General features: G+C 40.9%; 1 protein-coding gene across 2 annotated transcripts in view; it reads right to left on the bottom strand.

The window, feature by feature from the left end:
- Positions 1-24,414, bottom strand: part of PUDP (pseudouridine 5'-phosphatase) — an 84,131-nt gene that overhangs the window by 51,603 nt on the left and 8,114 nt on the right. The gene's annotated exons all lie outside the window — the stretch shown is intronic.

The raw sequence follows: 24,414 nt of genomic DNA, 5'->3' as shown, positions 1-24,414 counted from the left end.
TCTTTGAAAAAGGAAGTCAATATTATTTAACACTAACATGAGGAAGAAAAGTCCTTTCAACTCTTGGCTTCATTTCAGCAAAGATCTTGAACAGTGGCTTCTCTAGCAGTTTCTTTATCTTTCTTAAGTAGTCTCCTTTGAAACACCAGCTAACTGCTGTTAACCATGATTTAATTTCCTTCTCATGCATGTCTTTGCCTTCTGTATCTCTAAAGGTATGTTTTTATTATCACTTTAGCAATGAAAGGCAAAAATAAGGAAAGAAAGTAGTTGTTCTTATGAGATTTATTTAGAGAAACTGGGGACTTCAATTATCAACATGTCATTTGCCATGCAAAAATATTTTTTTAATAGGGATAATAGTGAAATTATTCATGCAGACATTGCCTTACTTTCTGAATATATAAGTAGTATGCAACAGAATTTAAACTTGAAGCTTTAACATAGACACTGCAAAGAAGGCAGACTGAAGAAACAATAGTAGAGCCCATGACTACAAGATACATGAGGATCTTCTCTGCAGTCTGACAAATGCTTGCCACTTAACCACAGTAATCTGCTTGTCCTGACATCATCTGATGATTCCAATCTGAAATGGAATGAGAAACATAGGGGCTGTTTCCCATCATCACACCTACCATCATGTGAACACGCAGTAGTGCAGAAGACACACTCTGCTGCCTGCCAGAGTGCTCTTCTCCATGTTCCCCTTCAGTAACAAGAAGAGAGGCTGAGCCAAAAGATCAGTTAAAGACCCAACGTGCTTGTCTGGACTGTTTAACAGGGCAGCAAATAGCTCACAAACCCCTCTTCGCTTAAAAATGAAAGGAAAAAAATATAGCAACTGTACTACTCTTTGCAAATGCTTCTTAAAACAATGACACTTCTGGAAAAAGAGTAGAGACGCATAAAACACACAGGAAAGGTATCAGAGCAGAAACACAAGCAACTGTGCTTTTAAGAGTGTTAAACTGGCTAACGGCTGGAAGGAAAAAGAAACAACAACAACAAAACCTCCCAGTTTTCTTGATATGGCCAAGTGGTATTCTCTGGGAGCTGAGAAGGTGAATTAAGTGAAGTTCACAGTTCTCTCTTTCATTTTTTATGGTACACTGATTTTTCTTGTATCTCTCCAACTCAGTAGGTGAAGGGATATAAAATTTAACCTACATTTAAAATTGAAATTGAAAATTAATCCTCATCCCATTAAGTAATACACAGCAAACTAAGCAGAAATAAAACAAAACAAGGCATGAAAATTTTCCTACAGGTCTCTATGACAGTTACATGTTAATCTTTTTTGAAGACTCCACTGTATAGCTAAACATAACTGAATAGTCTCCTGCTTTTTAAATATCATATACCAGACTTGTGAACATCGTTTTCTTTTTCTTCTTAAAGAAATGCTTAATAATGTCCAGATTGTGGACCTAAATATAATCTGTTATGCAATGTTGCAGTCTGCCAACTGAAGAGCACTCACAAACAACTTTGTCAATCTATTAAACCAGTTAATTGTTATCCTGTTCATACTGTTTTAGAACTTTTCTCATTGCTGAGAAAAATAAACACAAAACAAACAAATAAAAGCCAAAACTGGCCAACACACCATAAGTGATCACTGCCTACATTTAATTTAAACACGAGTTAAGTCTCATTCCTTCTCCTCATTAATTAGCTGTTAAAAGAACTGGCTTAAAAAACCTCTAACTGTTCTTTCAAAGAGATCACTTTCACTCTGCCTTAAGTCATAGCATTTGGACTCTGGACATCGACTCAGTTGCAGTGAAAATTATGATAAACTCAAGATACATGACCTCTTGCAAGATTCTACGTATTTGTAATTCTTCAGAAACAATGTGATTTTAATTCTCGTGATTATATGACAAAATCATAGATGTGGGCATTTTACTTGCCTGTAGACATGTTTCACTATAGCACATGAATAAAAATCGAGATCTGGGGAAAAAAATTACACACAGAGGAGTGCACACACCCACTGCAGAATCTCCGTTTGGAATCTGAGGAGACCACTGCTGAAAAAGTTCCATTTCCTACATAGCTGTATAACTAAGGACATTCGTAGATAAGGACATTCATTTAGATTGAAGACAAGGGAAAATCTGCGTGTCCTCCCTTTAAGTTGAAAGCAGTAAATAAATACAACTTCATGATTTCTTATTCCCATTGAAATGGAGGAATCTCAAAAAAAGTGTTTAACAAATATGATGTAGGCTAGCTTTTTCACCATCATAACAAGAAATAAACCATAGCACAACCAAAGTATAGCAAAGAATCATAACTTCAAACTACTATAAATCTGCAATTTATTGCTTATCTGCAATAAGAAATTAAATCTAATGCATACACATGAACATAACACATCAACGAAATAAAACAAGCAAAAGGAATAAGGTGCTCAATTCAAACGCTTAGTTATAGGCACCTACTGTTATCTTAGACACCCTATATGTCCAAGACATCCACATGCAGCTGACATTAAAAAAAGTAATCTGGGAGAGACTCACACCTTACTCAGGAGCAGCCAGATGCCCTACAGCACCCCAAGCGGCAATAAACACTGTTATTTCAGAACCTGAATCCAGCCCCAGATGGTAGCTCCCATCAGCAATGCAAGCAGAGCACACATCTGGACACATGTGGCAGTGGCCTGTTCTAACAGTGGGAAGCAAAAGCAAGATGTCTTAGGCTCCTGCAATTTGCAGTAAATGTATAATCTCAGCTTCATTCTCTTTGGCCTTTCAAAATGCTCTTCATCTTTGTAGTTCTTGTCCCTGCATATATCTTTTACATGGACATTATCAGCACGACATACTGTCCATCCACTCACTACATTTCACTGGAAATGAGTGATACTCATTCCCTAGCCACTTATCATCTTTTAGTCAGTTTTATAGCAACGCTTCTTCTATATAAAAAGCACAGTCAACTCCAGTGGTTGCTGTTTACAGTGTGTAAAAGCCAGTCACAACAAATACAATAAAGTGACAAGAATGACAGAGGCACTGGATTACTCAATTTGTGATCTGGCACAAAAATATGCTAATGCATATTCAGAAAAACCTACAGGTCACTTGGCATCAGACCACAGTGCATAAATGGCATGTATGATCTGCTTGAATCACTGCAGAGTCAGAATTAGAGGTGCAGGTCTATCTAGATTAAGGGTACAGCAAGCGTCAATGTAGTAGCTAAACCTCAGCTTTGTCAGCTGCTTACTTACACATGAAGACAGCTTAAGACGAAGATTATGTCTTCATCAATTAATATGGAACTTATTTTTTACAGAATTTATTAAAATTCTTTTATTGCAATTTTAAAATAATCTCTGATTTATCAAGATGAGGTTAGTAGGCATGAAAGTAGCCATAACCCTTGGTTCTGAGTTTTTCTTTGCTTGAATAACCCATCCCACCCTTGCACAAGGCTTCCCAGATGAAATACATCTATGATTTATCCTTCTGATAGGAGTCTAAATAGAATTTTAATTCTGACCTTTCAATATATTCCAGTAAATCAAAATCAGAGCCTGAACACCTAAACTCTTCAAGATTTTTACTTTGACGGGGGATAGAGAAATTGCTAAATTTAATTCAAGCAAGAGGTTTCTTGTGCCCATACCTGTAAGGCAGATTTCTGTATATATGTAGAAGAGAACCATCTTCGATATTCAGTTTAGACAAATTCAAACACAGTTAGTCATTCTTACCAAGGCTTTGGCCTAAGATTGTGAAGATCTCATTAGATTTTGTCACCATCAATACTGAACGAACACACAGATGACTATGATTTTGCTTTCATATCAGTCTTTCACAATATTCCTTTCATCTCTTTAGGATGCAACAGTGTAAGAAGCTATACAAATTACTGAAATGCTCATTTGGGGTACAAGAGATAAATATAATTATAAACCAGGACATAATTATAGAAGTGGAAATTTTTGCTTGCTTTTTGCAATTCAATTGGTGGCATTTAGCACAGTATAAAGTGTTAACTTGCAAATAAATTGACACAAGTGTTGAAATGGTGGGGACGATCAACAACATTCCACAATATTAGATGTTTCTTCTACTCATGGAGTTACATAACAGTAATGACAGTTACATTTTCTTTCATTTCTGGATTTACATGTAACACCAGTCTTTGGGTGTTTATATTCCCACTATATCAATTGAACAGTGTTAAAGAACATAGGATTTAAACACAGTAATGGCAAAACCAAAATAGTGACAGATTTCCTATCAGAAAGACTTAACTTTTTCAAGTCTTGAATATCACATGCGGAACTTAGTCAATGGTCCTCCAAGTTTCATGCCCACTGACTAATACATCTGCAAAATCATGAACTCATGGTTCCCTTCCCTCTCTCTCCAGCATACAAAAGATGCGGCTGATCAGCTCACTGACCGGTTGTGTCAAGTCTATGAGACTTGGGCGTGTAACAAATGCTGCAGCACTGCATGAAAGCTGGGGAACGGATGTCTCTCAGTAAGGCTCTGTGCTCTAAAGAGATCTGTCGTCAAGCCTGACACTCTACAACACCTCTCCCCACAGGCAGTACACGCTCTTAACTTGTTCGATTACAAAAGTGAACCCATTTTTGAAATGTCCATATAACTGAATATCTGAACCTCAAACAGTGGTATGTTCATCACATTTCCAAATGGTATGTGAACTATCACAGAGTTTAGGAAACATAAGAAAAGAGTGGAAAACCACTGGTTTCTGAACAGCAGACTTAGAATGAAACTAGGAACATCCTCTTAACCCAAAGAATAATTCAACATTACCCACAGCTTATCGATTACAGCTCCATCTCAGAAAAATTAAGAGGGAATAAGACATTATAACAAACTACTGAAACATAAAAATACAACACCATTATAAAAACTAGTCACTGAGGGAGTAATAGACTAAGCCACTGAATAAAGCATGGTGCATAATTCATTCCCCATTCTCTTCCTATCCTTACCATTTTCTTTCAGTGGGAATCTGAGACTTTCCCCTTAAGATATCAGCACTTAAATAAGACAGACAAAACCAGTATTGGCAATGCAAAAGACTATCAGCTATACAATTGGTACTGGAACAGGTCTGAAATTGCAAAAATTAGTTTAAACCACCAAACCACTGAAGAATTAGAGATGAAGGCTCCTGAATTAGCAAAACAATCAGAAAAAAAGGAAAGGAGAACGTGAAGACTTTTTTTTTTTACATGAATGATCTTTAGTAGACAACTATTTTGCAATTTTCTGCAAAAGGTTAGTCTTGCAGTTCCCTCCCAAGGTCCTTCCATTCACACTTTCACTACTGTGAAAGCTAGTTTAAAAATTCATGAATATGGTTACCCATGATGGCTAAAAGGAGAAAAAACCAACAGTTTAACAGCTGACCTCAAAATCACTTATAGCTGCGTAGCAAGAGTGGAGATGAAGAAAGCAGGTGACAGAAATTACATTTTGCACAGTATCCTAAGTGCTACAGCACTAGTCCAGAAAATGAGACTCAGCCTTTCAATCTTTGCATAGGGCCTGAGCTGGCTTCTTTAAAATCCCATAAGATTTTTTTATACTATTATGTTATATACATATATATATACATATATACATATAAACCATTTATATGCTTGCTTATATATAAAGCATAAACCCACATATTTTTATATATATACATATAATGAGTGTGTATATATATATTACTTGGGTTTACAGGCAAAAGTTGCCTTTTAAAGAATACAACTCAGATGAGTGCTCATCAGTGAATACAAACCAACCTGGAGCCATGTTGACTTAAGGGCTCATTAAATGGGTGTCAGTTCAAACCCCTTGGCTAAGTGGGCCTCCAGAGGAGATGAGGAACAGGAATGTTCCATTCTTTGCTGTAGCATTTCCCCCACTCCTTCCAAATGAACTTGCTTATGAAGAAAAATTGTCTAAATTTATCACCTGACAGAGACACCCACTTCAGTCACTGTCACAGGTGGAAATAAGCACTGCTTTTATGCAGGCTCAACCAAAATATCTGAGCCATGCCTATATTTCAGGGCATGTGGTGCTGATGTACCCAGTCAGTCAGGCTGAATCTACATGTAGTCTGGCCCATCAAACCAAAGGAAATTCCCTTGCAATATTCATGTCTTGCACCTTTTGACTGATCTACTCATTTAACCAGTACGAAAGTGGGGTCAGTAGAACTGCTACCTTGGCCTTCAGGAGGGCAGACTTTGGCCTGTTTAGGAGCCTGGTTGACAGAGTCCCTTAGGAGACAGTCCTGAAGGGCAAAAGACTCCAGGACGGCTGGACATTTTTCAAGAAGGAAAACTTAAAGGCACAGGAGCAGGCCACCTCCATGTGCTGAAAGATGAGGCAGTGGGGAAGACTGGTCCAGCTGAACAGAGTTCTGTCTGGAACTCAGGAGAAAAATGAGAGTTTATGATCTTTGGAGAAAGGGGCAAGCCATTCAGGAGGAGTATAAGGATGTTGTGAGGTTATGCAAGGAGAAAATTAGGAGGGCCAAAGCCCAAATAAGACTTAATCTGGCTACTGCCATAAAAGATAATAAGAAATGTTTCTACAAATACATTAGCAAGAAAAGGGGGGCTAAGGAGAATGTCCATCCTTTATTGGGTGCAGAGAGAAACATAGTGACAAAGGATGAGAAAAAGGCTAAGGTACATAATGCCTTCTTTGCCTTAGTCTTTCACAGTAAGGCCAGTTGTCCTCTGGGTACTGAGCCCCCTCAGCTGTAAAACTGGGATTGGGGAGCAGAATGAAGCCCCCATAATCCAAGGGGAAATGGCTAGTGACCTGCTACACCACTTAAGACACACACAAGTCAATGGGGCCAGATGGGATCCACCCAAGAGTACTGAGGGAGCTGGCAGAAGTGTTTACCAGGCCACTTTCAATCATTTATCAGCAGTCCTGGCTAACCAGGGAGGTCCCAGATGACCGGAGGTTAGCAAATGTGACAGCCATCTACAAGGACTGGAAGGAGGTTCTGGGGAGCTACAGGCCTGTCAGCCTGACCTCAGTTCCAGGGAAGGCTATGGAGCTGGTCATGCTGAGTGCAATTATGCAGTATGTACAGGACAACCAGGGGATCAGGCCCAGTCAGTAGGGGTTTTTGCAAGGCAGGTCCTGATTGACAAACCTGATCTCCTTCTATGACAAGGTGACCTGCTTAGTGGATGAGGGAAAGGCTGTGGATGTTTAGCTGGAGTTTAGTAAAGTCTTTGACACTGTTTCCTACAGTATTCTCCTGGAGAAACTGGCTTGTTATGGCTTGGACGAGAGTTCTGTTCACTGGGTATAAAAGTTGGCTGGATGGCCAAGCCCAGGGAGTTTTGGTGAACGAAGTTTAATCCAACTGGTGGCTGGTCACAAATGTTGTTTCCCACACTTCAGTACTGGGGACAGTTCTGTTTAATATCTTTATCAACGATGTGGATGAGATGATCAAGTGCACCCTCAGGAAGTTTGCAGATGACACCATGTTGGGCAGGAGGTTGATCTACTTGAAGGAATGAAGGCTCTACCCATGGATCTGGACAGGCTGGAGTGATGGGACCATTGTATGAGGTTCAACAAGGCTCAGTACTGGGTCCTGCACTTGGGTCACAATATCCCCATATAAAGCTACAGGCTTGGGGAAGAGCGGCTGGAAGCCGCCCGGAAGAAAAGGACCTGGGGGTGCTGGTTGACAGCTGGTTGAATATGAGCCAGCAGTGTGACCACGTGGCCAAGAAGGCCAATAACATCCTGATGTACCAGAAATAGTGTGGCCAGCAGGACTATGGAAAACTATCATCCTCCCATACTTGGCACTGTTGAGGTTGCAACAAGAAAGACACTGAGGTGCTGGAGCACATCCAAACAAGGCTGGTGAAAGACCTACAGTAAAAGTCTTATGAGGAATGACTGAAGGAACTGGGATTGTTTAGCCAGGAGAAAAGGAGGCTCAGGGGAGACCTTATCGCTCTCTACAACTGCCCGAAAGGAGGTCATAGCGAGGTGAGTGTCAGTCTCTTCCCCCAAGTAACAAGAGATAGATAGGATGAAAGGAAATGGCCTCAAGTTGCACCAAGGGAGGTTTAGATTGGATATTAGGAACAATTTATTCATTGAAAAGGTTGTCAAGCATTGGAACAGTCTGCCCAGGAAAGTGGTTGAGTCACCATCCCTGGAGGTATTTAAAAGACATGTAGATGTGGTGCTCAGGGACATGGTTTAGTGCTGGACTTGACAGTGTTAGGTTTACTGTTGGACTTGATGATCTTAAAAATCTTTTCCAACTGAAATAATTCTGATTCTATTTGACTTTATCTTATTGTTACCTGGAAGTTAAAGAAAGGTAAAGCCTCTATTAAAATCAATAGCAAGCATGAAATAATGGCTACTTCAAAATCATAAGCTAGTTGTGAAGATGAAGTTATCTGGTAAACCATTATATGCGACTGATAAACCACAACTTCCAAAGAGAAAAAAAAAATAATTACTTGACTAAAATTGCTGAAAATTAAAATTACTGCTTCCAATTTAATTGAATTATGATTTGCAAATCATTTTATTTTTGATTAGTACTTAGAAAAATTCACTGAAATAATATATTATTCATTTTAGTAGGGAGCAGGTAGAATTCTGTTCTGGAGCTTTCATTTTTGAAAATCTATTTCTTTTTTTCTGTTTTACTAGAATATTAATGTAAGTACACTCCAAGATATATGTATGTGCCACACGGTGATTACTTCACTAAGTCCAGAGAAACACACTGCCATTGGCTAACTCATTCAAAGTGTTGTTAGTCTGTTTGCCCTTCTCTGATGTTAGATATCCTATTATGAATTCAAGTTATTGCTAACAGGCTTAAAAATAAAGTAAGTTTGGTGCCCCAAAAATAACAGCTGCATAGAACTGTTCCCAAACAAATATCACATATTTGCCCCTCTGGGCCTGTATCACTGGGAGAATTCTTCAATGGCAGCTACAGGGGAAGCCAATTTCTCATTTTGTATGCAAAGAAACATTTTACTTTTATGGGGAGGGGAAGAAGCTTCTGAAGAAATTCAAAAGGCTTTTAGTTTACAGTAATACAGCAGACATATCTTAATGCTATCTTGTATTCACATATGCACCTTATCCTTTTTAATGCCACAGGGAAGTGAAATACACAGTTCACAAATAAACCATGCAAACACTGTTCTGATGTGGAGCTGTAAACAAATACTCCACCACCAATACAAAATAGTACATGAAAAAGTAAAGAGAAATCCATATTTCAATTCTGGAGCATGAGGGAACCCAACTTTGAAATTGCAGGCAATATATATGACTTAACTCAAAGCATTCTAAAACTGTACTTATTAAACATCAACATTGTGACATAGTCTCATTAGTTTAAAAATAGAAGAGCTATTGATTCACAGAAACTGCCTGATATGCTTCATGGAGGCCCTTAACCATTAAAACCAGAACTATACTAACAGCAGTTGATATGGTGCCTACACAATTCTGTTTGCTGGGCCAAAACCTATGGCTAACAGAGATGTAGCTTCTTAAAATGTGCATGACAAGGCCCAAGTCAGGTAACAGGTACACTGCCATTAGCATATGAGCTACTATAACAAGGCAACAGTATTATACAAGGACTGTTCTCATCCAGAAGAACAATTGCTAGGTCTGAGAAGAACGGCTTATAGCACGTTCACAAGAAGTTAGCCTTGTATCTCTTCTTCTCGGTAAGTTGCTGACAATGCGTGGCAGAAATTAACTGACCTGAGGAATGCAAAACTTTAAAAAGTTTTGAAATGAGATGTTTCAAGGCACTTGTATAAAACTACCACACAAGGTAGATAAAACGAAAAAGGGTCACTAAGTTATCAAAAGTCAGCAGAAGAATAACCTAATATATCTTTTTAATCAAGATATATTTTCTCCAGGAAAAGCTGTAAGAAACATAACCTTCCCTGAACAGATATCCCAGAGCTGTTCTGTTTAATCCACAAACTAAAACAAAATGGAAAAAAGAACAGTCAATAAAGGGGAAAAAAGAGTCAGAAAACTTTATTCCTCTCTCAAAAAAAACGCAACAGTATGAGACCAAAGAGAAGATTCTCTTCAACATGCCACAGTTCTCTTCTAATACCAGTTTCCTTTTTGTCAGAAAGCTTTTGCTTGCCCAGGAGACTACATATATGTAAAGACTTAAGCGAGTTGCAAATTTGAGTTACTTGATTTCCAGTGTTACATGTTTCTAAATCACTTTCTGTAATATTGTCCAAAAAGTCAGTTTCCTAAAGAGTGGAAACATTTCAAAAGACAGAATGACTTTAATAGAGAAGAAAACCATTATTTTTCCAGTGTAGCCTTGGATAATGTTCTAAACTTAATTGCAGCAGTGTGTGAAACATACTACTACAAAGGAAGTATAAAGAACTACAGATTAATAGAGCTGATCTCTTCCGGCTACTCAAGAGTGCCTAAAATTTTTGAAGTAAATCTGCTGATGGAGTAACTTCTCTGTGGCGGTAACACTAAGAGGAGAAAACCAAACATCATCAATGCTCTTGATTTTCTGAGAGGACATTTCATCATGGCTCACTGCCTGCAGTCAAGAGAAAAGTGTCAGAAATACTGCAAGACCTGATCAAAGTATCTCTTTAATAATCGTATACCAAGAACTAACTATAATCTAAAATACAAAAAAAGAATCAGATCTTTGAGATTCATGAAGCAAGTGTGATACAGCAAAACAAAAATTATGTTTTAGGAGCTGTAATCACTGTTTGAAAAATGTAGATGAAACCCCAAAACTATAGTACAGATAACAATTTACAGGACTTCCAACACCATATGATAAGTGTGGACTTGTACACAGTAGAGCCATAGGCTTGTCTGAAGTTGCATGACCACAGCCCTTGCCTCCCATGTAGGGCTGAGGATCAGAGGAGAGGGCTATTCTCACAGAGCACCAAAAAAGCTCATGTGGTGACAGCATGAGTTGTCCTACCTCCAGACTCAGCAGTAAGCCAGAGGCAGATCCTAACTGACTCCTAGGTCAAATACAACCTGCAGCCCGGAGCAGGACCACACAAAGTTAAGGGACTATCACGACTGACGGTACATGAGCTCTTTTTAGTTCCTAACACCATGAAGCATAGAACTACTGGAAGACAAATTTGGTTTAGACTATAATCAGCCTGTTTATAATTGGCATGGTGAAATAAAAACTTATACTTGGCCACCAAATTAAGCCTCATTGAATTCACTGAGAAATATATACCTAAATCATAGAATGGTTTGGGTTGGAAGGGACCTTTAAAGATAATCTAGTCCAACACCCCTGCCACAGGCTGAGACACCTTTCACTAGATCAGGTTGCTCGAAGACCTGTCTAACCTACAGTGCTTTTGCGTTTCTGAGCTCAAACACCATTTACACTCCAGCACCTGAACAGCAGATGCCGTGTGCTGAGGACACCTCGTACAGCAAAAGGAACTTTTCCTATTCCCAGGAAACGAAGCCACTCTGCTACTCAACTGCAGATTGTAATAGTACTAGATCTTTGTATTAATATTCCCCAATACTTACAGAGTTTGGTACGCATTAACAGTTAATAGGATTTCTTTTATTTTCTTCATGAATATTTACACAGTAATTCTCGATCCTGCTGCTGAAGAGCTGTACAGTTGTCCTCCAAACACATATTTGAAATTTTGCTGAAAATCTCTGGCCTCCCTGCATAGAAGATGTAGTCTTAACTCGCAATATTAGTATATACAATCATACTAAAAATAGAGAGTATGTTAGCCTTTATTAACTGAGAAATCTTATCAGCATATTTTGAGCTAGGCTTCTCTTGTGAAAATTGTTGTAGAATGTTGTGCGATCTCCCCAAGAACTCTACTTCCACTACAAAAAGTCTCTACTTAACATGGCAGATGCAGACTGATTAGGAATTATGGAAAAAAAAAAAAAAAAAAAGCGGATACAAGACATCAACTACAGATCCTGTAAGACATGGAGAAGTCATTTCAAAATTAAACTTTTGACACAAAATACCTGTGAAAGGGGGTTCAAACCACCTCGGTTTGAAACCATCCCAGGGACCTCCATCCGGAAAAAAAAAAAAAGCATCAATCTCTTCACTGCACAAAAAAATTATTTTATTTTAATAGAAGCTCTATGAAGAACACTTCAAAAATTGGCAAACACCAGGTACTTAAAGGTGCACGTACTGGATGCAGTCCCAACTTTCAAGTAAAGTATTTTAGCTTTTAAAGCTTTCCTAAGAGTGGCATTCCCTGGCAGAGAGGAGATGACTGAGAACAGATCACCTCTTAAGTCCTTCACTTGGATCAAACTGACTTAGAATTACTTTAGCACACTATGACAATTCTAAACTAGCATAAGGTCTTCAAACATCAAAATCTATTTAACCTAAACTCTACTATGTCTTGTTTAAAACAGAGGAGAAGTAACAAAAGAGTACCATGGATGTTTTATAAAAAGACATAAAACTTATCCACACTACAATCCTGGAAGAATACAGTGATTACAAAAAGGTTCAGACAGAGAATCTCACTAACATGTCAGTGAACCCAATTCACATGAGGACTACAGGAGAAACAGCAAGGTGGAAGAAGACTCTCCGACAGTAGCTATTAAGGTTATATTTTCAGCTGTCACAGAGGGGAAAGGCTGAATCTTATTTTTCTAGAGAGTGGTTCTGGGCATAATGAAAATGTTATGTTATGACTCTGTTTTGAGTGTGACAGCTTAGAGTTACAAGAAACACCGCTGTGTATTCCACTAAATGAAATAAAAAATGTGTTCAGAGACTCAAAGAGTGCAAGAAACTTTAGACTGTCATTTCATTCTTCCATATGATTAATGTGCTAAAATAAAAACAGATATTTTGAATCAAACTAGGAGTCATACCACTTTCACTCAGTCTTTCTTCCCCTCTACCTCAGTTCTGTAAACCGAGGTCTAAGTTTACATCTTGAGACACAAGCAGCTTCTCTCTCCTGCAGCTGGAATTTAATAAGCCTGACACAGGAGTTACTTCACTGGGGTGTGCTTACTTCTATTGTAACAGTGCTTGCGACAGACAGGCTGATAAAGTATATGCTCAATAAGCAGATAAGAGGAGATTTTTTAATTTCCAAAAATAGCCTCAACTTCCTTCCCTCCACCCAAAAACTAAAGAAGAAAAAAAAATAAAATCCAGTAGCCTTTCTCTCACTACTCAGAATTAGGTACATATCTACTGAAATCAATTAAGTCACCATGGTACAAGCGAGAGACAATCAGGCTCACAGCTTCTTAATATAAACATGTTAGATAAGGTACGCATTTCCAATTCCACAGTAACTAACCTGGAATTAGATTTACAAAAAAAAAAAAAAATTCTTTGCTCCATAGCAACAATTTCCTATCATTCTGCTTGTAAATGTGAAAATTGTTTTTGAAGATGCATTGCAGGCAGCTTTGTAATTACAAAGGGGAGAGAAGTTTTAGGAAATTGGGAAAAAAAAATAGTCTCTCTAACACCTAACAAGATGTGGCAGAAATAATAGCTATAAATTATTAATACAAGCATCACTTATGTAACTATATATAGTAACTATGAACATTACTATGAACAGCTGTATTCAGCAGTAACCAAACACAACTGACACATATCTAGAATGAAGTTATTACCACCTGAACATGAAGTAACTTTGAAGAATGCCATTTGTAACAAATACTGTTCAATAGATTCCTGACCCCAATCCAGTAATTTCCTTTTGCTTGATCTAAAATCGAGCCTACAATCAGCAAAATAAAAAGTGTCTGTTTCACTTCCTGAATACACTGAACTGAGGCACTGAAAATTACATGACTTTTAGACATAAAGTCCTAAGGCTATACCTTTTGACCCATTATGTTCTGAAACTGTTAGAAGGACTAACATGTCCTAGGCACACAGTTAAAGCTGCATAAAGCTGCATGTTCAGCAGTGTAATTTATGTGATTCCTAAATGTAAGGAAAAAATAATTAGAAGGTATACAAGGTACAATAATAATAAAATAGCTGGTCACCAAAGGCGTGATTCCTGAATGTAAGGAAAAAAAATTAGAAGGTATACAAGTTACAATAATAATAAAATAGCTGGTCACCAAAGGCCTTTTTCTTCTGAAAAAGAGGCAAATACACCATAGGCCAGATCTTTCTAATAGCCTCTGGATAGTAGTTTTCAAATAGATTGAAAGCTTTGTACAAAAATGCGAATCTGGTATTCCATCAACAAGCTACAAAGCCTTTGGGTTTTTTTTCTGTTGTCTGAAGAGCAAATCTAACTATTAATATAAGAATCTGAGTGAAGTGTTACAATCAAAGAAAAGAGAGCTGAACACTGTTGAACATGGCTACAGTCTACCCTCTGACATGTAAAGGGCAGGTTTAGTCACTGAGCTTGTTATAAACAAAGAGGCTGGAGGTTTTTTTCTTGTCTTAGGTTGACATGTTTCGTGGTGGTATTGCTACAGGGCTGTTGGCCTCTCATAACGTCTGTTACAAGCATACATTTTCTAGACCTTTAAAATTTTGTCGTTAACAAATACATTGAATTAAATTATACAGGAATTAAAACTGTTTTCTTCAGGAAATGGATTTCTTCTGTCAGTACCCTCTACCCTGTTATTAAATATAGAAAATCTAGCATGTCTCTTGAGAATTTAACCCATGGACTGTCAGAGGAGCTTAAGAAGGTCTTGAACTGGAAATGTGATGCATCTACACTGTCAGTACTGAAGCCAACAAATTGCATCATCATCATCACCAACACTCTGTTAAAAAAATAATTTCCTTGGTAGTCTATAATTGCCTCAAATTCTCCATTACAGACAGTTCAAGTGGGTAACAGACTACCATTAAGTACAGTTATTCAATACCTATAATCAATGATCCTTGTAGACTATTTTGTTGAGTATTTGATTTATGCCTCTAGGTCTATATTACTGATCAAAATTTTCATAGCTTGGAGGTGTCCAGGTTTAGCTACGATAGGGTTAAGTTTACCCAGCAGAGAGGGGGAAGGGATCTCCAGCCGGGTTATTCATACCATGCTGAAGTCAGGTCCGGCGCGGCAGCGCGGGAGCTTTTACCTTTGTGGCTTTGTTGGCGGGGATCATTGCGAGCGAGCTGTCTCTATCCATTGCGGTATTCCTCTGTATATCTTTTGTCTTGTTTACTGTTATTGCTGTTTATTGTTGTTATCATTGCTACTGTTGTTGTTCAGATTGTTTATTACACTGTTGTATTAAATTTCTTCTTATTTTAACCCGGGGTTTGTGCCCTACTTGTGTCTGAGGGTGGGGGAGGGACAACGGCAACGTGGTCTCCAGTCCTGGCAGGGCTTAAACCACCACAGCCTTTTTTGGCACCCAACGTGTGGCACAAGAGGGTTGAAATAAGAATAAAAAGGGATAGAACCTGACCAGAGTGTGTTAGAGCAATCTGTTGGGTGTAATTTTTCTGTTTGTATTTGTACTGTTTGATAAGAAAATGTTTGCAGTGCTGGCCCATTTGCTTGCATGTTGGGCTGAATTAACCCTTATATCCAGTATATGATCCCAGTGCTAGTGTTTGTTATCGGTGGAAAATGTATAAAGGGTCTTATTTTGATGTACTGGTTATTGACTGCTTATAATGTGTTCGTATCGCTGTTTGTGGGAGTGGGCTGGTACGTGTTTGCTGCCTGGGCTTTTGTTAGGGGTCTCACCCCCTCTATGGGTGAGCCAGGGGAAGAGATCCTCTCAGGTTTTGAGAGTTTCAATTATCCTTGGAGCCTGCAGGCCAGTGTGATTGTGGCACAATGCTTTCTGAATGTCTGCCTGATTTCGGTTTTGGCGATGCAGCACTTCTCTAACAATAGCAGTGCCCAGAAACCTGCCCCGAGGTCAGATAATAGTGAGTGGCAAGGGGTGTGGGAAAAGATGGGCAAAGGCCTGAGTCGGTGGGCACCTCCAATGCTTTGGAATTTCACTCCTGAACAAATGCAGAGCCCTGATAAGCTGATGGAGTGCTTAGAAAGGGTGTGTTACCAAACTGGCAAAACCCAGGAGACATAACTCGCTGCAATGTGTTGGGGACTTGCCCATGCATACCGTGTCCTCTTTAATACCACCCGCTGCCCTCAAGGGGGAGAAAGGGTTGCAGAATCTGAGTATGAACTTATGGGTACAGCAGCTGGGCCGGGTGAACAGGCAGACCCAGCATCAGTTGCCTCCATCAGCACAGCGACTGAGCCAGAGAGACAGCCAGTGCCAGTGTCAGTTGCCCCGATACAGAAAATCAAATATACAAGAAAGCCAGTTCGCAAAGTGGGGGATGGGGATGAGCCAGGCCCAGCACAGGAACAGGAGGAAGGGCCAGAGGTGATCATCTGATCTCTATCCCCGACTGAGCTGTGAGATATGCGGAGAGATTTCGGCCGCCTGGGAGGCGAGCAGATTTGCACCTGGTTGCTCTGATGCTGGGACAATGGAGCCAGTGCTTTTGAGATGGAGGGGAGTGAGGCCAAGAAGCTGGGATCTTTGGCGAAGGATGCTGGCATTGATATGGAAATAGGGAAACAGACTCAAACCCTCAGCCTTTGGAAGCGACTCCTGCTCAGTGTAAGGGAGAGGCACCCCTACAAGGATGATATCCTACGTCAGCTAGGCAAATGGACCAGCATTGAGAAAGGCATCCAGAACCTCAGGGAACTGGCTGTGTTTGACATGATTTATGGCGATCTGAATGATGAGCAGTCACCCATGGACCCAGATCAGGCCCCTTGCACACACTTGATGTGTTGAAAGTTCCTGAAGAGCTCACCAGAAGCACACAAAGCATTGGCAATAGTGTCCTGGTGGACAGACACACAGACTCTAACAGTGGATAGAGTGGTTGGCAAGCTCCGGCAACAGGAGGGAAATCTCCCTTCATCTCAGCATTCCTGGGTCTCAGCTGTGGAGGAACTGTCTCAGAGGGTCCAGAAAATGGAAGAGGACATGTCCTACATTCCACCTGCATAGGCTGATGTCACAGCCATTAGAAGTAAACGTTTCCCCATCCAAGAGAAAGGCAGCAGAAGGCACACACCACGAGGCACCCTGTGGTTTTTCCTCTGTGACCATGGAGAAAACATGAGGAGGTGGGATGGACAGCCCACTGCTGCCCTAGCTGCACGAGCAGAGCAGCTGAAAGGGAAGACCATCACAAAAGGGGAGTCCTCCAAGAAAAGCGCAGCTCCAGTGTACAGTCAGAAATCCCCCAGGCAGAATAGAATGGTGAACGTTATGTCTGACCCTCTTGAGGGGACCAGTAAATCGTTCTTGCAAGAAGTGAGTGATGATGAGCAGGATTAGAGGGGCCCTGCCTCCAGCCAGGTGGAGGAAAGGGATAATGGGATTTACTGGACAGTGTGGATCCGATGGCCTGACACGTCAGACCCACAAGAGTATAAGGCTTTGGTGGACACTGGCGCTCAGTGCACCCTGATGCCATCGAGCTACAGTGGGGTTGAATCCATTTGCATCTCTGGAGTGACAGGGGGATCCCAGCAGCTGACCGTATTGGAAGCTGAAGTGAGCCTGACTGGGAGGGACTGGCATAAGCACCCCATTGTGACTGGCCCAGATGCCCCGTGCATCCTGGGCACAGACTACCTCAGGAGAGGGCACTTCAAAGACCCAAAAGGGTACCGGTGGGCTTTTGGTGTAGCTGCCCTGGAGGAGGTTGAACAGTTGTCCACCTTACCCGGCCTCTCAGAGGATCCCTCAGTGGTGGGGCGGCTTAAGGTTGAGGAGCAGCGAGTGCCGATTGCTACCAGGACGGTGCACCGGCGGCAGTACCGCACCAACCGAGATTCCCTGGTCCCCATCCATCAGCTGATCCGCCAACTAGAAAGCCAGAAGGTGGTCAGCAAAACTCACTCACCCTTCAACAGCCCTATATGGCCAGTGAGAAAGCCTAATGGCGAATGGAGGCTAACTGTGGACTATCGTGGCCTGAATGAAGTTACGCCAGCAATGAGTGCTGCAGTGCCGGACATGCTAGAGCTCCAGTATGAACTGGAGTCGAAGGCAGCCAAGTGGTACGCCACGACTGACATTGCTAACGCGTTCTTCTCCATTCCGATAGCACCAGAGCGCAGGCTACAGTTTGCGTTCACTTGGAGAGGCATCCAGTACACCTGGAATCGATTGCCCCAGGGGTGGAACCACAGCTCCACCATTTGCCATGGACTGGTCCATACTGCACTGGAGAAAGGTGGGGCTCCAGAACACCTGCAGTACATTGATGACATCATTGTATGGGGGGACACAGCCAAGGAAGTCTTTGAGAAAGGGAAGAAGATAATTGAAATCCTCCTGTAGGCTGGCTTTGCCATTAAGCAAAAGAAAGTTAAGGGGCCTGCAAGGGAAATTCAATTCCTAGGAATAAAATTGCAAGATGGACGTCGCCACATCCCAATGGAGGTGATAAACAAGATAACAGCCATGGCCCCACCAACCTCTAAAAAGGAGACTCAGTCTTTCCTGGGCGCTGTGGGGTTCTGGAGGATGCACATCCCGAACTACAGCCTGATTGTGAGCCCTCTCTACCACGTAACCCGCAAGAAGAACCATTTTGAATGGGGCCCTGAGCAACAACAATCCTTTGAACAAATTAAGCAGGAGATTGCCCAAGCAGTAGCCCTCGGGCCAGTCCGGGAAGGGCAGGAGGTTAAGAACATGCTCTACACCACAGCCGGGGAGAATGACCCTACCTGGAGCCTCTGGCAGAGAGCACCTGGGGAGACCCGAGGCCGACCTCTAGGCTTTTGGAGCCGGGGATACAAAGGCTCTGAAGCTAATAACACACCAACTGAAAAGGAGATACTGGCAGCGTACGAAGGAGTTCGGGCTGCCTCAGAGGTGGTCGGCACTGAAACACAGCTCCTCCTGGCACCCCGACTGCCGGTGCTGGGGTGGACGTTCAAAGGAAAGGCCTCCTCCACGCATCATGCAACCGATGCCACGTGGAGTAAATGGGTTGCGCTGATAACACAACGGGCTCGAATAGGGAACCCCAGCCACCCAGGAATACTAGAGGTGATTACAAACTGGCCAGAGAGCAAAGATTCTGGGATGTCACCAGAACAGGAGGTGACACGCGCTAAGGAGGCCCCACCATATAACGAGCTGCCGGATGAGAAGAAGCAATATGCCCTGTTCACTGATGGGTCTTGTCGCACTGTGGGAAAACATCGACGATGGAAGGCTGCTGTATGGAGTCCCACACAACGGGTCACTGAAGCTGCTGAGGGACAGGGTGAATCGAGCCAGTTTGCAGAGGTGAAAGCCGTTCAGCTGGCTTTGGATATTGCCGAGCAGGAAAAGTGGCCAAGGCTCTACCTCTACACCGACTCGTGGGCAGTGGCGAATACCCTGTGGAAATGGCTGCAGCAATGGAAACAGAACAACTGGCAATGTAAGGGTGAAACCGTCTGGGCTGCTCAAGTATGGCAGGACATTGCAGCCCATGTGGAAAACCTCGTTGTGAAGGTGCGCCACATGGATGCCCATGTACCCAAGAGTTGGGCCACTGATGAACATCGACACAACCAGCAGGCAGACCAAGCTGCTAAGATTAGAGTGGCTCAGGTGGACTTGGACTGGCAGAGCAAAGGTGAACTGTTCATAGCCCGGTGGGCCCACGAGACCTCGGGCCACCAAGGTAGGGATGCAACATACAGGTGGGCTCGAGATCGAGGGGTGGACCTTACTATTGACACCATTGCAGAGATCATCCACGGATGTGAGACGTGTGCTGCAATCAAACATGCCAAGCGGGTGAAGCCCCAGCGAAATGGAGAGCGATGGCTGAAATAGAGATATGGAGAGGCCTGACAGATCGACTACATCACACTGCCACAGACCCGCCACAGGAAGCGCCACGTGCTCACAATGGTGGAAGTAACCACTGGATGGCTGGAAGCTTACCCAGCACCCCACGCCACCGCCTGGAACACCATCCTGGGCCTTGAGACCCAAGTCCTGTGGCGACACGGCACCCCAGAGAGAATTGAGTCAGACAACGGGACCCACTTCCGAAACAACCTCATAAATGCCTGGGCAGAAGAACACGACATCGAGTGGGTCTGCCATATCCCCTACCACGCACCAGCCTCTAGGACGATCGAGCGCTACAATGGACTGTTAAAAACCACATTGAAAGCACTGGGAGGTGGGACCTTCAAAGACTGGGACATGCATCTAGCAAAGGCCACCTGGCTAGTCAGCACAAGAGGATCTGCCAGTCGAGCTGGCCCGGCTCAGTCAAAACCTCCACGTGCTGTAGATGGGGATAAAGTCCCTGTGGTGCGCATGAGGAATATATTGGGAAAAATGGTCTGGTTTAATCCTGCGCCAGGCAAAGGTAAAGGCAAACCCATCCACGGGATTGCTTTTGCCCAAGGACCTGGGTGTACGTGGTGGGTGATGCAGGACAATGGAGAGGTCTGATGCATACCACAGGGGGACTTGATTCTGGGTGAGAACATGTCATGAATTGTGCTGTGCCTTTGTAAATTGTTATTTTGTTATTGTTAACTGCTAAATGGCAGCTGGACATGATGCAGATGGTATAGAATAAAGGGGTGGATTATGTCCTGGTTCAGCTGGGATAGGGTTAAGTTTCCCCAGCAGAGAGGGGGAAGGGATCTCCAGGCGGGTTATTCATACTGTGCTGAGGTCAGGTCCGGGTGCGGGAGCACGGGAACTTTTTCCTTTGTGTCTTTGGTGCTGGGAAGCACAGTGCTGTCTGTAACCATTGCGGTATTTCTCTGTATATCTTTTGTCTTGTTTACTGTTATTCCTGTTTATTGTTGTTATCATTGCTACTGTTGTTCAGATTGCTTATTACACTTGTATTAAATTTCTTCTTATTTTAACCCGGGTTTGTGCCCTACTTGTGTCCGAGGGTGGGGGAGGGACAATGGCAATGTGGTCTCCGGTCCCAGCAGGGCTTAAACCACCACAGAAGGAAAGGAGTAGGTACTGTTATTTAAACAGAACGGTAGGATTTTTAACATCTGTGTGAACCCCTTTACTTCTACCCAAGGAAAGAGCAACATCTCTAAGGTACACCTTATTACACCTCTGATATGAAACAACACCTAAGTATTGGACATCTTGTAACCACTCACAAATACAAATGTAATCTTTCTGAATGATGTATTTCCATGCTGTGTTCATCTCTAAAAAAAGAATGGCATGAAAGAACAAGGTTTTTGGGAAGTTATTGATAAGCACTATCAAATCGTCTGCCAGGTCAAGAAGACTCAGATAAGATGAGGATTTCAAAACATTTGTGAAAACAATTTCTAGGAAAATCAGATCAAATCTCAGTTGGCCCTAAACTTACAGAGATTTTTTTTCCAAAACAAAGCCTGTTTTTAATTCACACCACAAGAACACTACTTTAAAGAAATAGGGGGAGAGGTAAAATGTAAATGTATGATCCAACCCATAAAGAATGAAAGGGTACTGGAAGTATTTTTCTCAATTGTAGCTTTTTTGAAATATAGCTAGGAATAATAGAACATCAATGAAATGTAATTTCTTGTATATACAATTAGAATATCAAGCAGAGAACTGAAGCTCACAATTTCAGTATGCAAGATACTACGAAGAGAAAGGTAAACTAAGTATCTACTGAAAAGTACACAGAGGAAAAGAAGTATTCTGCCCTCCCTTTCTTTACATACAAATACAGAGACGTTTGGGTCAAACAGGAATATTTGTTTTAGTCCCCTGAAAGCTTCAATTATAACAGAAGGAAGTAAAAGAAAACATGAAACTATTCCATGTTCAACTACACTATTAGAAAGGGGAGTAGGTGAAGAGGGGAGTAACTTCCACAGTTTTGCTATAAATCTTAGAACAAGGCTTTTCTTTTTCCCCTCTTAGTAGAAACTTCTAAGAACATATAGTCATTTCTCAATAAAACTTAGCAATAAGGAGAGAAAAAAACATGCTAACACAAAATTTAATCATCTTGTATTATTGCCTGGGGGAGAAGAAGGGGGAAACACAGAAAAAATTATGTAGAGAACAGCATTAACTAGTATAATGCAGACAGGTACCAGCTACAGATCCTGAAATGCCAACTCTTAAAGCCATGAGCTTTGATTAGGGAAAAACAAGGCCTAATTCATTCATAAACTATATAATCCAGTTTTATTGTTAACTCTCGGTTATCCAAAGAGACTTTTTCCAAGAATATTTTGACGTATTTTTAGGGCATTACTCTTTGACAACTTCAGAGTTAATGAAAAGCCACTCATTAGCTTAATAGTTATTTTAAATGGAAGAAATCTTCTCCTTTGTATACATACACACACACACACATATGAAGAGACATATCCTGTATCTCTAAAGCTTTATCCAGGAATTGTAGGGTTTTGTAGAGCAATGGAAATTTAGAAACTGAAAGATTATTATTTGAAATATTCTGCTGTCTGCAAAACAAAAAGATATCTAGAAGAAAACCCCTAGCTTATACAGAAAGCCTAGTACTATGATAAACACTTCACAGACTTTCTTCTATTTATGAAATATATTTGAGAAAAAAGCAATACTAACATAATATATCCAAGGAATGATATCCAAGGAATGACAACTGCAGAATTTAGAACATAGTCTTAGAAAAACCTTAACAACAAAAATAAACAGAAAATTCCTAATGAAATGACACTTCCCAAGATGCCATCAAAATTCAGAAGTTCTCAGAGACCAAGATGCCATATGAAGATTGCTATACAAAGTAGATTTGAATATATGTGTATGTTTGGGAATAAACTCTTACATGTTATTAATACTGACATCAGTAAGTACAGTTAATTCTGTAGGTCCAATATATACATTTTGGAAATCATAAACTGTTTCTAAACCCTGACACACAGAAACACTCAGGTCATACGCTATTTAATCTTGTCCCAACATATGGGTAGACTGCCTCCTCTCTCCACCATCCTGCTTTCTATATGAAAAGAATGGTCTGGAAAAAAAAAAAAAAAAAAAAAAAAAAAGGTAGAACTGGCATTAGTATAAGAAGTGGCACAAAGATGCAAAGATGCAAAACTTTTTTTTTAACCCAACCCAACCCTGAGAATCTAGAACTTCAATCTTATATTGTTATTCTACAGTGTTTCCAAGGGCACACGCTAACTACCTGCTCTCTGCAACAAGTTCCAAAAGAGGCGAGGGGAATAGGCAAAGTCACGATAAACAGTTAACTATGCAAAGCCAATGGAGAGTCAAATATTTTAAGAAACTAAATTTTACAATTCTGTATGATTTGTAATCAACTTCCATATAAAAAGTTTAAAGTTCTAGAACACAGAAAACCAGAATAGCAACACTACTTCTTGCTTTTTACTGTTAGATGCCTTCATTCATGGAAAATGAAGACATTCAAATTAAAATCGGAAGGAAGATAAATATAAAAATATGATCTACAACAGGAATGACAATGCAAATTATTAGGCAGCGGAGCAGCAATTAGATATACTGGCCCAAATATTTTCATTTTCCTGAGATATGTAATCCACGAAACACTGGTTTTAATTTTAGACTAGAAATTTATTGCATTGTGATATGCTCTTTGTGGCTCCATCTCCCCTGAGCCACAAAGCAAAGAAAGTTGCATTTGTCCAACAATAATATAATGCTATAGAGAGGATTCAGTGCTGGCGTAAAAAGATCCACCATTTCACATGGTATAATTTTTTTCAGTAATGGACTTGTAGCAGAATGATAACATTATCCAAATATATGTCATTTTGCAGGCATGCAAGGGTCTAGTCTTTTGCCCTGAAGAGACAGGTCAAAGGAGCTTTCTGTATGTAAAGTACAAAACAAAACAATCTTTACCATAAACCAATTTACTCAAATAAAATTATGTCTCAGTGTACTTATGCTCCACCTTAAACCCATTAATTTCTCCCACTTCATACCTTCTCATAGACTCTAATCCCAACTTTTTCATTAAACACATTCTCTTTCATTCCATTCTTCTTTTAGTACTAGTGCGAATTTTTTCCTTTTCCTTAGAAATGCTCCCAAATGTACACACCATCATCAAACTCATAAAACATCCCAGTCTAACAAAGACACTTCCTCTCAGCTGGTGAGTAATATATAAGAGTCTATTAGTTTGAATACATACTTTGTGACAGTTTACATTACACCCAAATGGACTGATTAGAGCAGAACAGTCTTAAAGACATAATGTTCCAAAAGATGCCCTAACATGAGCAGGAAATTTGCAGTCTATGGTGATGCTGTGAAAGAGAACCTGAGTGAACTAATATTTATG

The sequence above is a fragment of the Athene noctua genome, chromosome 1 (genome assembly GCF_965140245.1).
Source record: "Athene noctua chromosome 1, bAthNoc1.hap1.1, whole genome shotgun sequence".
In the NCBI taxonomy this organism is placed as follows: Eukaryota; Metazoa; Chordata; class Aves; order Strigiformes; family Strigidae; genus Athene; species Athene noctua.
Note: the sequence above shows the minus strand (reverse complement) of the source record. Positions and strands in the feature narration are given on the sequence as shown.